This window comes from Enhydra lutris, unplaced genomic scaffold (genome assembly GCF_002288905.1).
Source record: "Enhydra lutris kenyoni isolate GAN:26980312 unplaced genomic scaffold, ASM228890v2 scaffoldscaffold19, whole genome shotgun sequence".
In the NCBI taxonomy this organism is placed as follows: Eukaryota; Metazoa; Chordata; class Mammalia; order Carnivora; family Mustelidae; genus Enhydra; species Enhydra lutris.
The window spans coordinates 24007897-24020701 of record NW_019154103.1 but is presented as its reverse complement, the minus strand read 5'-3'; the positions used below and the strand labels follow the sequence as shown (position 1 = coordinate 24020701).

The following is a 12805-nucleotide window of genomic DNA, read 5'->3' as shown; positions in this document are numbered from 1 at the left end:
AAGGCCCTCATTTAAAAAGCAGTTGAAAAAAGTGAAGAAAGTACAAAAGGCAGGACAAATGAAACATAAAAGTAGAATTATATCTTATACAGGATGGCCTATGGGAAGGGTTTTATGATTATATGAGTAGAGAATTCTATCCATGTTGAATGGTCATAGAGAAATTTTTCAGGTATTTCATCTTATCACTAGAGTTGTCTGATAAAATACAGATTGCCCAGTTAAGTTTGTATTTCAGATAAGTAGCATATAATTTTTGTTTAAGTATAAGTATGTCCCCTACAGCATTTGGAACATACTTATACTAAAAAGTTATCCATTGTTTATCTGAAATTCACATTTACCTAAGTGTTCTATATTTTTATTTGCTTAGTCTGGCAATCCTACTTGTTTTTAAAATTCTTTTTTTTTTTTAAAGATTTTATTTATTTATTTGATAGACAGAGATCACAAGTAGGTGGAGAGGCCGGCAGAGAGAGGAGGAAGCAGGCTCCCTGCTGAGCAGAGAGCCTGATGTGAGGCTCTATCCCAGGACCCTGCGATCATAACCTGAGCCGAAGGGAGAGGCTTTAACCCACTGAGCCACCCAGGTGCCCCTGTTTTTAAGATTCTTAAACTTAAGACATTCTTGCTATTAATACATCAAAAATTGAAAAAAACTTTCAAATTAGGAATTTGATGTTTCACTTTACTTAAAAAATCTTTTAATAAATTTATGGTGTACCTTATACAGCATCTTAAAATCATGGAAATAGGTATAAGCTTTTCTAATAAATTTTTTTGTATTCCATATATTTAAGATTTATAGCTAATTGGTTAATTGATATTTATATTTAATTGTCTAATATATAGTGCATGTATATGTGTTCTTGTGATCTGTGTCAGCAAATTAAAATTTAATCTATGATAGTTAAAACATTGTGTGAAAAAATTTATTCTGTAGCATGTTACATGAAGGTAAAGCAAATTTGTTGAATTTTTGTTTTGAAAGGCAGCCTGAATTTGAAAACTAGGTGAGCAATGGAGCAGGTTGATGTGTTCCTGAGTAGTGTGCAGAAGGTGCAGTGATTCCAAAGAGAGTCTGATGCTGACAGACTTTTCAGCCGTGACCGATCTTCAACTTGAATTGACATCTTTTATTGTTTTTAAGATTTTATTTATTTATTTACTTATTTTAAAGAAAGAGCGTAAGCTGGGGGTGGGGGAGCAGAGGGAGAGGGACAAGCAGACTCTGTGCTGAGCATTAGCCCCATGCAGGGGTCTGTCTCCAAGCCCTGAGATCATGAGCCAAGCTGAAATCAAGAGTCTGATGGCTAACTGACTGAACCACCCAGCTACATCTCCAGTCACTTGACACCTTAAGTGTCCAAAGACTTTTTTACTCAAAATTCTAATTATTTGTATTTTTATTTCTTTGTGTTTTCTTGTTTTTAAGTTTTTCTTTTTTCTCTGCATATTCTCCACACTTATAAAATTCTCTGAATTTTTAAACCTTTATTCTGCAAACTCTATTTCAATTTCTCTATCCCAGGAACTGTAAACATATTGTGAACTGATTAGTTTTTAAATGTGTTACTTTGCCAACTGAGGCAAACAGTACCAGGAAAATCAGGAAGAAAATTATCAGTATTCTGTAACTTCTATATGCATTTATGCAGAAATTTTCTGAGCATAAAATCTTCAAATAAACTAAGTTTTTAGGTGAGTCTGAATAAATTTACTCTGTGGCTTATATCATAGACTAGTAAGTGATCATAAATACACTTGGCATGCCAAAATGGCACAATGGAGGGGAAATTTTATTTAAAATTCATAAATGGGAAATTTTCTTCTGTGTAAATGATCTAAATATTCATCTGTGGATGGCCACAACTGTCTCCAAAATGAAGATGAAAATTAAAAGAATCATCTAAAAGAGGACTTCTAAAAATATATATATAAATTGGCAAGACAGTTTCTTTTAACCAGCTGTACATGACGCTTGCCTGATTCATTCTGACTTTTTTTTTTTAATAGGTGAAAGAGTTGCATGCAACTTTGTGGTATTTCATTTGCCTTCTTCTTTCTTCTTTTTCTGTATTCATAGTTTTTTTTTTTTTTTTACACTTTGTCATACTTACAAATTAAATACAAAGCATAGGGAACTTTTTTAAATGATAAACTTTTCATCACAATAATCTTAGAGAAATGCTTTCATATAATATTTGACATGAAGTTAAACAGCAACACTCCCCTCTGACTTCATGGAAACGGTGTCAGTGGAATACAGACTGAATTGCAAAGGGCACTATTTCCCAGAAGCTGTGAAAGATTGAAAAGTATCTCAGTTTGTGGCATTCTATTTGATACCATATTACTTTGTACTGCCTAAGGATTCTTTTTAAGAAAAAGAGAAAAAAAAGAATTTCAATCTTTTATTTCATGACCACCAACATCTGTGGGAGTTTCTGTATTAAATGTTCATAAGCAGTCATATTTAAAGGCAGAAAAATGATGTTGTATGTGTATATATATGTTGTGACAATTTTTTCAACAAAAAGTCCCTTTTCACTTATATCTGGTACATGGGGTAAATGACTTCATAATCGAAAGTATTCTCTCAAGTCCTATTTAAGGAAGGAAAGGTTTCCAGCTATAAATAGTCATATCTTTAAAACAGATGTTTTTCAAAGTCCACTTGTATTTGGTTGGTTCCTATCAGGAATAAATTTTCACTTGTATTTAATGTCAGAAATCATGATTTCATTCCAAGCAGAGTCTGAAGCAGAACTAAATTTAGCAAATAATAAGATAAACTATATTTCCAAATATTCTAGAACTGTAGTTTAGGATGCCAGAATCCATTTATTTATCCTGTATCCTCTTCCTTTGGCACTTGTTCCCCGAAGTAGCATAGCTGTCCATGAAGGAATAAGGGGTTTTGTCTCAAAGACATCTAGGCTAGTTTCTTGCCATCACTGAGCTTTACCTTTAAAGTGGAGTAATGTTAGTGTCCTGTTGTTGGGAGCAGCTCTCCATAATTTTTTTTTTCACATTTGTGTATGGTCTGGGCTTTCTAAACAAAAATCACTGGAAAACTTTGTTAAAGGATGATTACTAGCAAACATGCTTTGAAAGCTTGAGATGGTGCTTTGTTCCAAAAAATATTTAGAGACTTATTTCCCCTGAGGCCATTTGTTCTTCCTGCTTTGGGAGGCAAGAACTTTTCTCTGCCTTCTCAGGAAAAGATTTATTTATATTCCTGCTTAAAGTCTTCTCTCTCTCTTTTTTTCTCTCTCTCCCCCTCTCTCTCTAAGGGAAGGAGATACAGATCTGTCAACTATCCTATACAACTTCAGAATCTCATAAATTCAGTGTTCCTGCTATGTGGTACAAACCCAGTACCCCAGGGGGACAGCAGGCTTTTACCATTGTTGCCCAGTGGAGATTAGAGTTTGGGGAACCAGGGCTAAAGTACTCTGTGTATAATGATCTGTTCTCTGATCCAGAAACCTTGTGTATGAAATATGAATCAGTTTTTATCTATCTATCTATCTATCTAATCATCTGTCTACACACACACACACACACACACACACACACACATATCAGCCATTTCCTACCTAAGAGAATCTAGAATCTTTGTTCAATGGCAATGTGCCCAGCCTCAGAGGATGATGCATGTTTCTATTGCTAGCATGGGGTTAGATAGACCAGTTCCCCTTTTCCTCCAGTTAAGTTAGAGGTAGGTTAAATATAACCAAAGATATCAAAGAAGTCAGCCAAGTCTATGGCAGTTCTATGAAAGGTTTTCCTTGTAACTGAGAAGTGTCATATTAAGAGAATCTTATTTCCCTCCCAATTATTTGTATTTTGGAGCTTGTCTTATGAAGATGTGATGCATAGAAATGCAGGAGACATGTTGTGACCATTAGAAACAAGTATGAAGAAGGAAACCAACAGACTGGGGATGGAAGAACAGAAGAATTTCAGATCAATGATCATTCAAATCAATGATCAGAAGAATTTTCTGGATAACATCTTTAAGCTGCTGAATCAACCCTGAACTCATTCCTTTGGATTTTTTTTTTTTTTTTTTTTTTTGCTGTTGTTGTTAAATGTAAAAGAAGTGCTCCCTACAATTCAAATGAGCTCTTGTTATTTTCATTTACTTAGAACTAAGTAATACAAGAATCTAGGAATTGTGAAGATTAAATGAAATGAGAAATGAAATAACTAGAATAGGACCTAGTAGTTATTTAGTTAAAAAGAAAAGAAAAAAAGAGAAAAAAAGTACTGTCACTGCTGTTGTTACTACTACTACTAATGGGGATTATCCCAGGTCTAAGCACCTGTAGGCCTAAGTGTCTGTATCATAGATCTGGGGAACTCATTTGGGGGGTAAAAAGAGGGGTTATTTATCACAAGGACACAAATGGGCATGTTGGTAAATGAGAGGAACATCAGGGTAAAATATAAAAGGGATAAAATTTAATTAGAGCAATTATTCTCAAACAGGAACCCTTTATACTTTTTTTTTTTAATTTATTTATTTGACAGAGAAAGAGACCACAAGCAGGAGGAACAGCAGGCAGAGGGAGAGAGAGAGAAGCACACTCCCTGCTGAGCAGGGAGCTTGATCCCAGCCTGACTTGGGCTCATGGCCTGAGCCAAAGGCAGACACTTAACTGACTGAGCCACCCAGGTTCTTCATACTCTTTCTTTCTTTCTTTTTTTTTTTTTTTATACTTTATCCTCTTTCTTTTTTTCTCTACCATCAATAATTTTTATTATTGGTCCTCCTTGGGGATTTTTGTATTTTTAAACATTTTGTCTACCAATATATTTTCTCAGGTACTTAGACAAAAGGACACAACTGCTTTGGTTCTGATCAGCAAAGGTAATGAACTTAAATTATTTACCTGACCAAATCACTGTAATTTGCATTGGATATTTAAAAACAAGCTATCTATTATAGCTTTTGAAGCTTTAATGTAGATATGGTTTCTGATAGGCTTTTATAAATATTGAAAGTAGCTTCCAGGCTCTCTTCTTTTAAGGATCTTTGGAGATTCATAAGAACTACCAGATTTGAAGACTGCACCATCCAATCAGGACAAAATTAACATTAAACTATAAGTCCTGATTATTCTTATTTACTTTTTCACAAAATGTTCCATAGAGTTTTAAAAAGACACAAAAAGCATTTTTGTATTTAGATAAGCCTTTTAAAATATAAAGACAGACCACAAAGCAGTGCGACAGGTTTTCTTCTGTCACTTGTAAACTCTAGAGAAGGCAATCCTCAAAACCCTAGAAGTGCTGTGAAAATCTCTTCAATTACAATCAGGATAAACTGTGTCCAATGAGGAGTCAAGGGACCAGGGTTCTAGCTGCCATCCTGCACAGTGTGATCCCGAACAAGTCTCTCAGCTTCTGGACAGGAGAAGCCCCATCCTAGGATGAAAGGGGTTGAATGAAGTCATCCTGAAGATCTTTTCCAACTGTTACTTTGTAACGCGATGAAATAGGACTAACATGTTCCAAACTGTTCAGATGTTAGAACCTACATTAAATATATGGTGCTTTTAAAATTCCTACTTCTTTTTTGAGTCCTGTTCTTAGATTTTTTTTCATGTTCTTCAGTGCACTGAACTATATCTTCCTACTTAACAGTCTCGTTATGAATAGCAATTAAAAAGCTTCTCAAGTATGTACTTCTCATAAGTTGCTTTTATTTTATTTATTTATTTATTTATTTATTTCTCTATCTATCTATCTATTTTTGACTTACTGCTTTAATTTCTCCAAGATCTCTGCTGCACTTGTGGCTACTGGTAGCTTCACCACTTTTTTCAGGAAATTTACCCTTCTGGACCAAAAGGAAAAGATGGTGTCAGGATCTAGTTCTATCAGAGACAGCAGGGCTCAGCAACAGCCATCATAGCTGTGTCCTCAGGGCAACCGCAGATGGGCTGCAGCTTTCTCCTGGTTATTTCTGGATTTCTGGTCTAACCGAAGATTGTCTCTTCTATTCCACCATAATATAAATGTTTACAATTCTCCTGTGTTTTTATCTTTATACATCAATTTCTTTTTTTTAAATATTTTATTTATTTATTTGATAGAGATCACAAGTAAGCAGAGAGGCAGGCAGATAGAGAGGAGGAAGCAGGTTCCCTGAGGAGCAGAGAGCCTGATGTGGTGCTTGATCCCAGGACCCTGGGGTCATGACCTGAGCCAAAGGCAGAGGCTTTAACCCACTGAGCCACCCAGGCACCCCATCCATCAATTTCTCATCCAAAACCATGTCACTCTTCCTGAGCTCCCAGACCTTGGAAAGGTACTGACAGAGCTGGGCATTAGGCCCTCCTTACCAGGAGGGGGAATTGGGGGAGAGGGTGCTGCTGTGATGGCCTCCTTCGCAGCTTCTGCTGTTACCTCTGTTACAGGGTTTTGTTTGGACCCAGTTTTGTCATGGATGGCTATGGTGACACAACCTTTACCATCAACTGCCACAGGACCTAAGGGAGGAAGTGGTCTCTCTGGTTCCTTGCTCTGGCTCTTACCCTTTTTTGTAGCATGTGCTTTCTTGGGCATCTCTGCACCTAAGGGAGCCAGGCCGAGGCTCTGCCCCACGGCCCCACAGGAGCTGCCTCAGCCCACAGCCCAGCCACAGCCTTTACTCTTTTAATAATTATTTAGAACTCCAAAAAATTTTGCTTATATGAGTTGTCTGTATCAGTATTTATTATATTAGAATTTAACACTGAGAAATTTTTAAGCTGAGTACTTCATTTTAACTTTATTTAAAACATTTTATATAAATTGCTTTTTCCAAAATTTAAAAAAAAAATGAGAAATGTCATTCTTTAAATTTTTTGCGAAAAACTTTAATGTTTGGCTTCTCGTATCTCTGCATTCAAACAGTTCTGTTCTATTTGAAGTATAGTGAAGACATTTTGGTTTTATATAGATATGCACTTAGAAAGGGAGGAGTATTGTAATAATGTTTAAGATAACTGTGGTTATTCTTTTTGGAATTATATCAAAACTTATCAATGGATGGTTTCTTAAAAGTTGATTATAATGTAGAATTTTGATCTATAGCAACAAATATATCAAAGCAATAAATGTGAAATACATTGATTTGTGTTGCATCTTAATTACCTTTACTCATGCATAATTCTGGAACGTCATGCATTACTATTTGGAAAATATTGGTTAACTGAGTTATGTATATCTTTTTAAAATTGGCAAATTCATTATCACATTTGTTAGCATCAGTGGTGTTCTCGTAAGAATATTATTAAAGTATTGGGAAACTGTCAAGTTCATGGTGGCAGACCTGCATTTTCCAAAGTTCTAATTTTTCCTTGAAAGCTTGAAATATATCATTGCAACAAATATTGTCAGTTGTTTTCCTTGAAATGACAGGTTCACTTCATTAATTTTTGAAAAAAATGTCTGTCAAAACATGTCTGAATAATTTTAGTCTTGTCACTGTGTTTTCAGGTATAAATGGCGCGCCACTAAAGAGAGCTAGTTGAGCTTGCCTCTGAAACAGTTGTACAAGGGCTTTTACTAGATACAGCCACATGCTTCAGAATGTAGCAGAAACATTTTTTCTTTGTCTCTCGTTTTGTCATATAGACTATTAAAGAGGGATGTATGCAAAGGTTGAGGTTAATTAAATTAATTTTACTGCTTCATCAAGAATACTGTTATGTGAAATTCAGTGTTTTTCTTTTTTATAGAATTATGAGTGCATGACGATATAGAATGACTCCTAGACTACTGATACAGAATTTGGTGCTGCTACCTTAATTCATGTTAAGGTGTCAGTAGTTTTGCCATCATTGTTTTTGCACAATCAGTGTATATGTCAACCAAGTGAAAAGGCAAATTATGTCTGAGTATTATTATGAAATAGTTATGACCTCATTGGCCCCTGAGTGGGTCTTACCAGCTGTTTTTGGTTCTAGAGATCATATTTTGAAAACAATTGATTTAAGGAACAAGGGGATGGGAGGGAAATGCATCAGTATGTCAAAAACCTCCCAAATATAGGGGCGCCTGAGTAACTCAGTCATTAAGTGTCTGCTCGTCTCAGGTCATGATCCCAGGGTCCTGGGATAGAGCCCTGCATCAGGTTCCCTGCTCTGCGGGAAGCCTGCTTTTCCCTCTCCGACTTCCCCTGCTTGTGTTCCCTCTTTCTTGTTGTGTCTGTCTCTGTCAAATAAATAAATAAAATCTTTAAAAAAAACTCCCTAATATCCTGACAGACTAATAGACTAAAGATGTCACATCAAGCCCATTAAATAGAGGCCTGTTTATTTGCATTCATCAACCATCCATCCCAGTAATTCCTAGTTCTTGTTCCCACTGGTCGATGTTGTGATGTAGACATCTTTCATTTGGATGGATATTGTTGGAGAAGGCGTGATGGTTGAGAATCTTTAATCATTGATTCATAGTATCTGGGTCTTCTAGTGTAGTGGAAGGGAGAAACCAAGAGGAAGTTTTTGGGTGTTATCAAGTCATTCAAACAAAGTGCTTACTGCAGTAGATTCAGGTTGTTACCCAAATTCGTCTTTTTCTTGTGTTATCATTCCTTTTGTGTCATCGATGCAGGAGTCTGCTGCATATTTATCCTTCTCCCCACAGGCTTACATTAGAAGCAGGCAGGCGTATTTTTGCATTATTTACTTATAACATCTGCTTCGTGGAAACAGAGTAATTCCTGTTGACTCAACTATTTTATCTTGCTTAGTGAGATAAAGTTCAGTAACACCCAAAGCTAAAACATTTTTGTGGTCAGCAGTTACTGACTGGTACAAAGTTATTACTTTTATGTACTTATCACAGTACTTTCAGCTCATGAACCGCTGACATTTGTTTTTCTTATCCCAAGTTAAGAAAATCACACACAAACCTCTAAGAACTCTGCTTGGTATGGTAAGTAAAGTTGAGATTTAATTTCTGGAGGCTGGAGAATGCCTCTTTATCCAGAGCATGATGCTCTTTACTGATGTATTAGAACCTTTGTATACTCTTACTAATAATGAGGTGCTAGTTTTTACTTTTTAATTTATTAATTTAGTTATTAAATATGGAACACTTCATGAATTTGCGTGTCCTCTGTGCGCTGAGGCCATGCTAATCTTCTCTGTATCATTCCAGTTTTAGCATATGTGCTGCCGAAGCAAGCACAAGATGTTAGTTTTTATACTGGTTTCAATCTTTATTTTTTTAATATGTAAATGTATTTTATTTTTGTCTCATCTACTATTACTTATTGTTAATTATATTTTATTGATCCCTACTAAGCACTGTAAATTATTTTTTAAATATGGTATTTTATAAGTAAGCAAATAAATGTCTAACAGTGACATCTCTTATGCTAATCTGTTCGAATTCTCACCTTATCCCAATTTTTTCCTCTGAGGGCAATTTTAAATGGCACAAAGAGTCTGATGGTGTGTCTCTGATATTTACATATAAAATCATGCACAAGACCATGTTTTTCTTAGACCATGATTGTCAGAGCTATGTGATCCCTGAAACTGAAATAGGCTATAGCATTTTGGGGATAACTGATTGGACAAACAATGAAAGCATGAGATAATACTACTAAGAATCCTCAGGTAAATTAACCCATGGGACATGAAATCCTCCTAGTCATAAATCATATAATGGTTTTTCGTTCATGTGAGAATCTGTAGAGAACACTAATACATTTAGACAATTGATTCTAAGCAATGCATGCTGAAGGCCACTGCAAAGGCTGTGTGTGTTTTGTACAAAGGAAGAATGAATAATGCCTTTTTTTTTTTTTTTTTTTTTTTTTGGTGAGGACTTTTTTTCCTCAGTGTTCCAAGATTCATTGTTTATGCACCACACCCAGTGCTCCAAGTACTACATGCCCTCCATAATACCCACAACCAGGCTAAACCATCCCTCCACCCCCTCCCTTCAAAAACCCTCAGTTTGTTTCTCAGAGTCCATAGTCTCTCATGCTTTGTCTCCTCCTCAGATTTACCCCAATTTACTTTTCCTTTCCTTTTCCTAATGTCCTCCATGTTGTTCCTTATGCTCCACAAATAAGTGAAACCATATGATAATTGACTTTCTTTGCTTGACTTATTTCACTCAGCATAATCTCCTCCAGTCCCGTCCATGTTGATACAAAAGTTGGGTATTCATCCTTTCTGATGGAGGTGTAATAAGAATGAATAATGTTTTGAAGAACCATACATTTCTTTAGCAATTCAGATGGCTGCTTACAAGATTTCAAGATTTAATTGGAACTCTTCTAGTATAAGACTAAGTTAATTTTAACTTTTAAAAATTCCTGCATTAGAGAAGATATATACCTAATTTGAACAAATCATACAGTAGTTTTAGAGTAAGGGTAAGACATCATCACATGGGGAAGTGGCAAACATGAGCAGCACATAGATATTTAGTCTTTTTTCCTATATCTTCTTTCTTGTATTTCCTTTCCTATATCCTGAACACTCCCAGTCTCATTATTCAACAAGTAGGTTCTAGAATGTAGTGAGTGAAGCTTAGAATTTGGGAGAGGAAAAACAATGATCACAAGAAAAAGTAGCAAATCCCTTCAGAGAGTATGAGTCTTTTCTAGGTTGTCATTCATACATGAATAACTTAAAGAATTCATATGTAAATCTGGCAGTGTTTGAAAGGTATTGACCCCACATACAGTGTAAACTTTTCCTTTCATTCTGTCTTTTAGGGACCAATAATATTTAATGAGAAATTAGCAAAGCATGCTCATTCTTATTTTATTCTTTGGGGGTATGTTGTATATATATATATATCATATGCATATGATATATATCATATTCTCATTTTAGTATAGAAATCCAGTGATTGCTTCTACAAAATGTTTTTGCCATTCATGTTGCTATTATATAGCATGGCCCTAAAGCTTGTATATGAGAGATTTAGAACAAATATTCTATTACAAAAAAGTTATTATTTCCTGACTTTCTCAAACGAAAAGTGTCCCCTCGCCACCCATTGTCCAGAGAAGTTTTCAGATTATTTCTTTTCCCTGGATATCAGAAGATAAGGGAAAAACCCCAGGTACTAAAACATTAGTCTTAAAAAATTCTGCTCTAAGCACATGATTAAGTGCTATAATACGGTTTTAATTTGTTACACTTAGGTTCTTTTTTTTTAATTTCAGATTTATTGACTATTTTTTAAACAACATTATTGAATTATATATTACAAATCATAAAATGCACCCATTTTAAGTGTTTGATATGATCATTTGTAGTAAATTTTAAAAAGCTGTGGAGCCATCAGCGCATTCTAATCTTAGAATCTGTCCATAAACCCAGATAGATTCACTGTGCCCATTTTCAGTGAATCCTCATTCCCACCGTCATCTCTAGGTAACCACTAATCTATACATGTCTTTAAAGATTTTTCCTTCTGGATCATTCATATATATGGAGTCATATACTATTTAGTCTTGCATCTGAGTTCTTTAGCTTAGCATAATGTTTCTGAGGTTCATCCATGTTGCAAAATCATGTATCAGCAGTTTATTCCTTTTCATTGCAGGATAGTGTTCTATTATGTGGATATACCACTGTTTTTTAAGAAATTCAAGAAATTTTTAAGAAATTTATCAGTTATAGGCATTTGGCCACTGTGGATACTATTGCTGTGAACATTCATATACAAATTCTTTTGTGGACATATATTTCTATTTATTTTGGGTAAGTGCCTAGGAATGGAACTGCTGAATCATATGATAAATTTATGTTTAACTTTTTAAGAAACTGCAAGAGGTTTTCCAAAGCGACTGTACTATTTTCCATTATTATTAACCATGTACAAAGGTTCCAGTTTTCTACATTCTTACCAACACTTACTATTATATCTTTTGATTATAGCCATTCTAGCAGTTATGAAATCCCTCACTGTAGTTTAAATTTACGTGTCATTGAACATGTGTTTATTAGAAATTCATAAATCTTTTCAAAATTTCAAAATATTGTCAGTGACTGCAAGTTGACAGTAAGGTATAGGATCTTGTTGAATTCACCTTTTAAATCTTCTTGATGGTCAGCCTCCCAGGCTTTTTTTTTTTTTTTTTAAAGATTTTATTTATTTATTTGACAGAGAGGCCATAAGTAGACAGAGAGGCAGGCAGAGACAGAGAGGGGAAGTAGGCTCCCTGCTGAGCAGAGAGCCCAATGTGGGCCTCAATCCCAGGACCCTGAGATCATGAGCCAAAGGCAGAGGCTTAACCCACTGAGCCACCCAGGTGCCCCTCCCAGGCTTTTTATGGTAAAATGCTACTTTGCTCTTCAGTGAGATAAATGAACATTTCTAAGATATGGTACTGTGATAACATATGCTGTCTTCTGCTTACACTGGTTAGGAAAAGATACCTAGCCCTGGTTATCCACTTGCCATATTTCCCTGCAAGACTCTAGCTTTCTTTTGAGCATTGGTAGGATTTTTAGGCAGAATGTCTTGTGTGCAGGGTGCCTGCATGGCATGGTTGGTTAAGGGTTGGACTCTTGGTTTCAACTTAGGTCACAGTCTCAGGGTTGTGAGATCAAGCCTCAGGTCCATCTCTGCACTTAGTGTGGAGTCTGCTTGAGAATCTCTCTCCCTCTCCCTCTGACCCTCCTGCTCATGCTTGCTCTTTCTCTCTCGTCTTTCTGTAAAATAAATAAATAAATCTTTTTTTTAAATTAAATTTTATTTTTTATAAACATATAATATATTTTTATCCCCAGGGGTACAGGTCTGTGAATCGCCAGGTTTACACACTTCA

General features: G+C 35.4%; 1 pseudogene; it reads right to left on the bottom strand.

Annotated features, from left to right (window-relative positions):
* Positions 1 to 5754: 5754 nt before the first annotated feature.
* Positions 5755 to 12805, bottom strand: part of LOC111148343 — an 82039-nt pseudogene continuing 74988 nt past the window's right edge.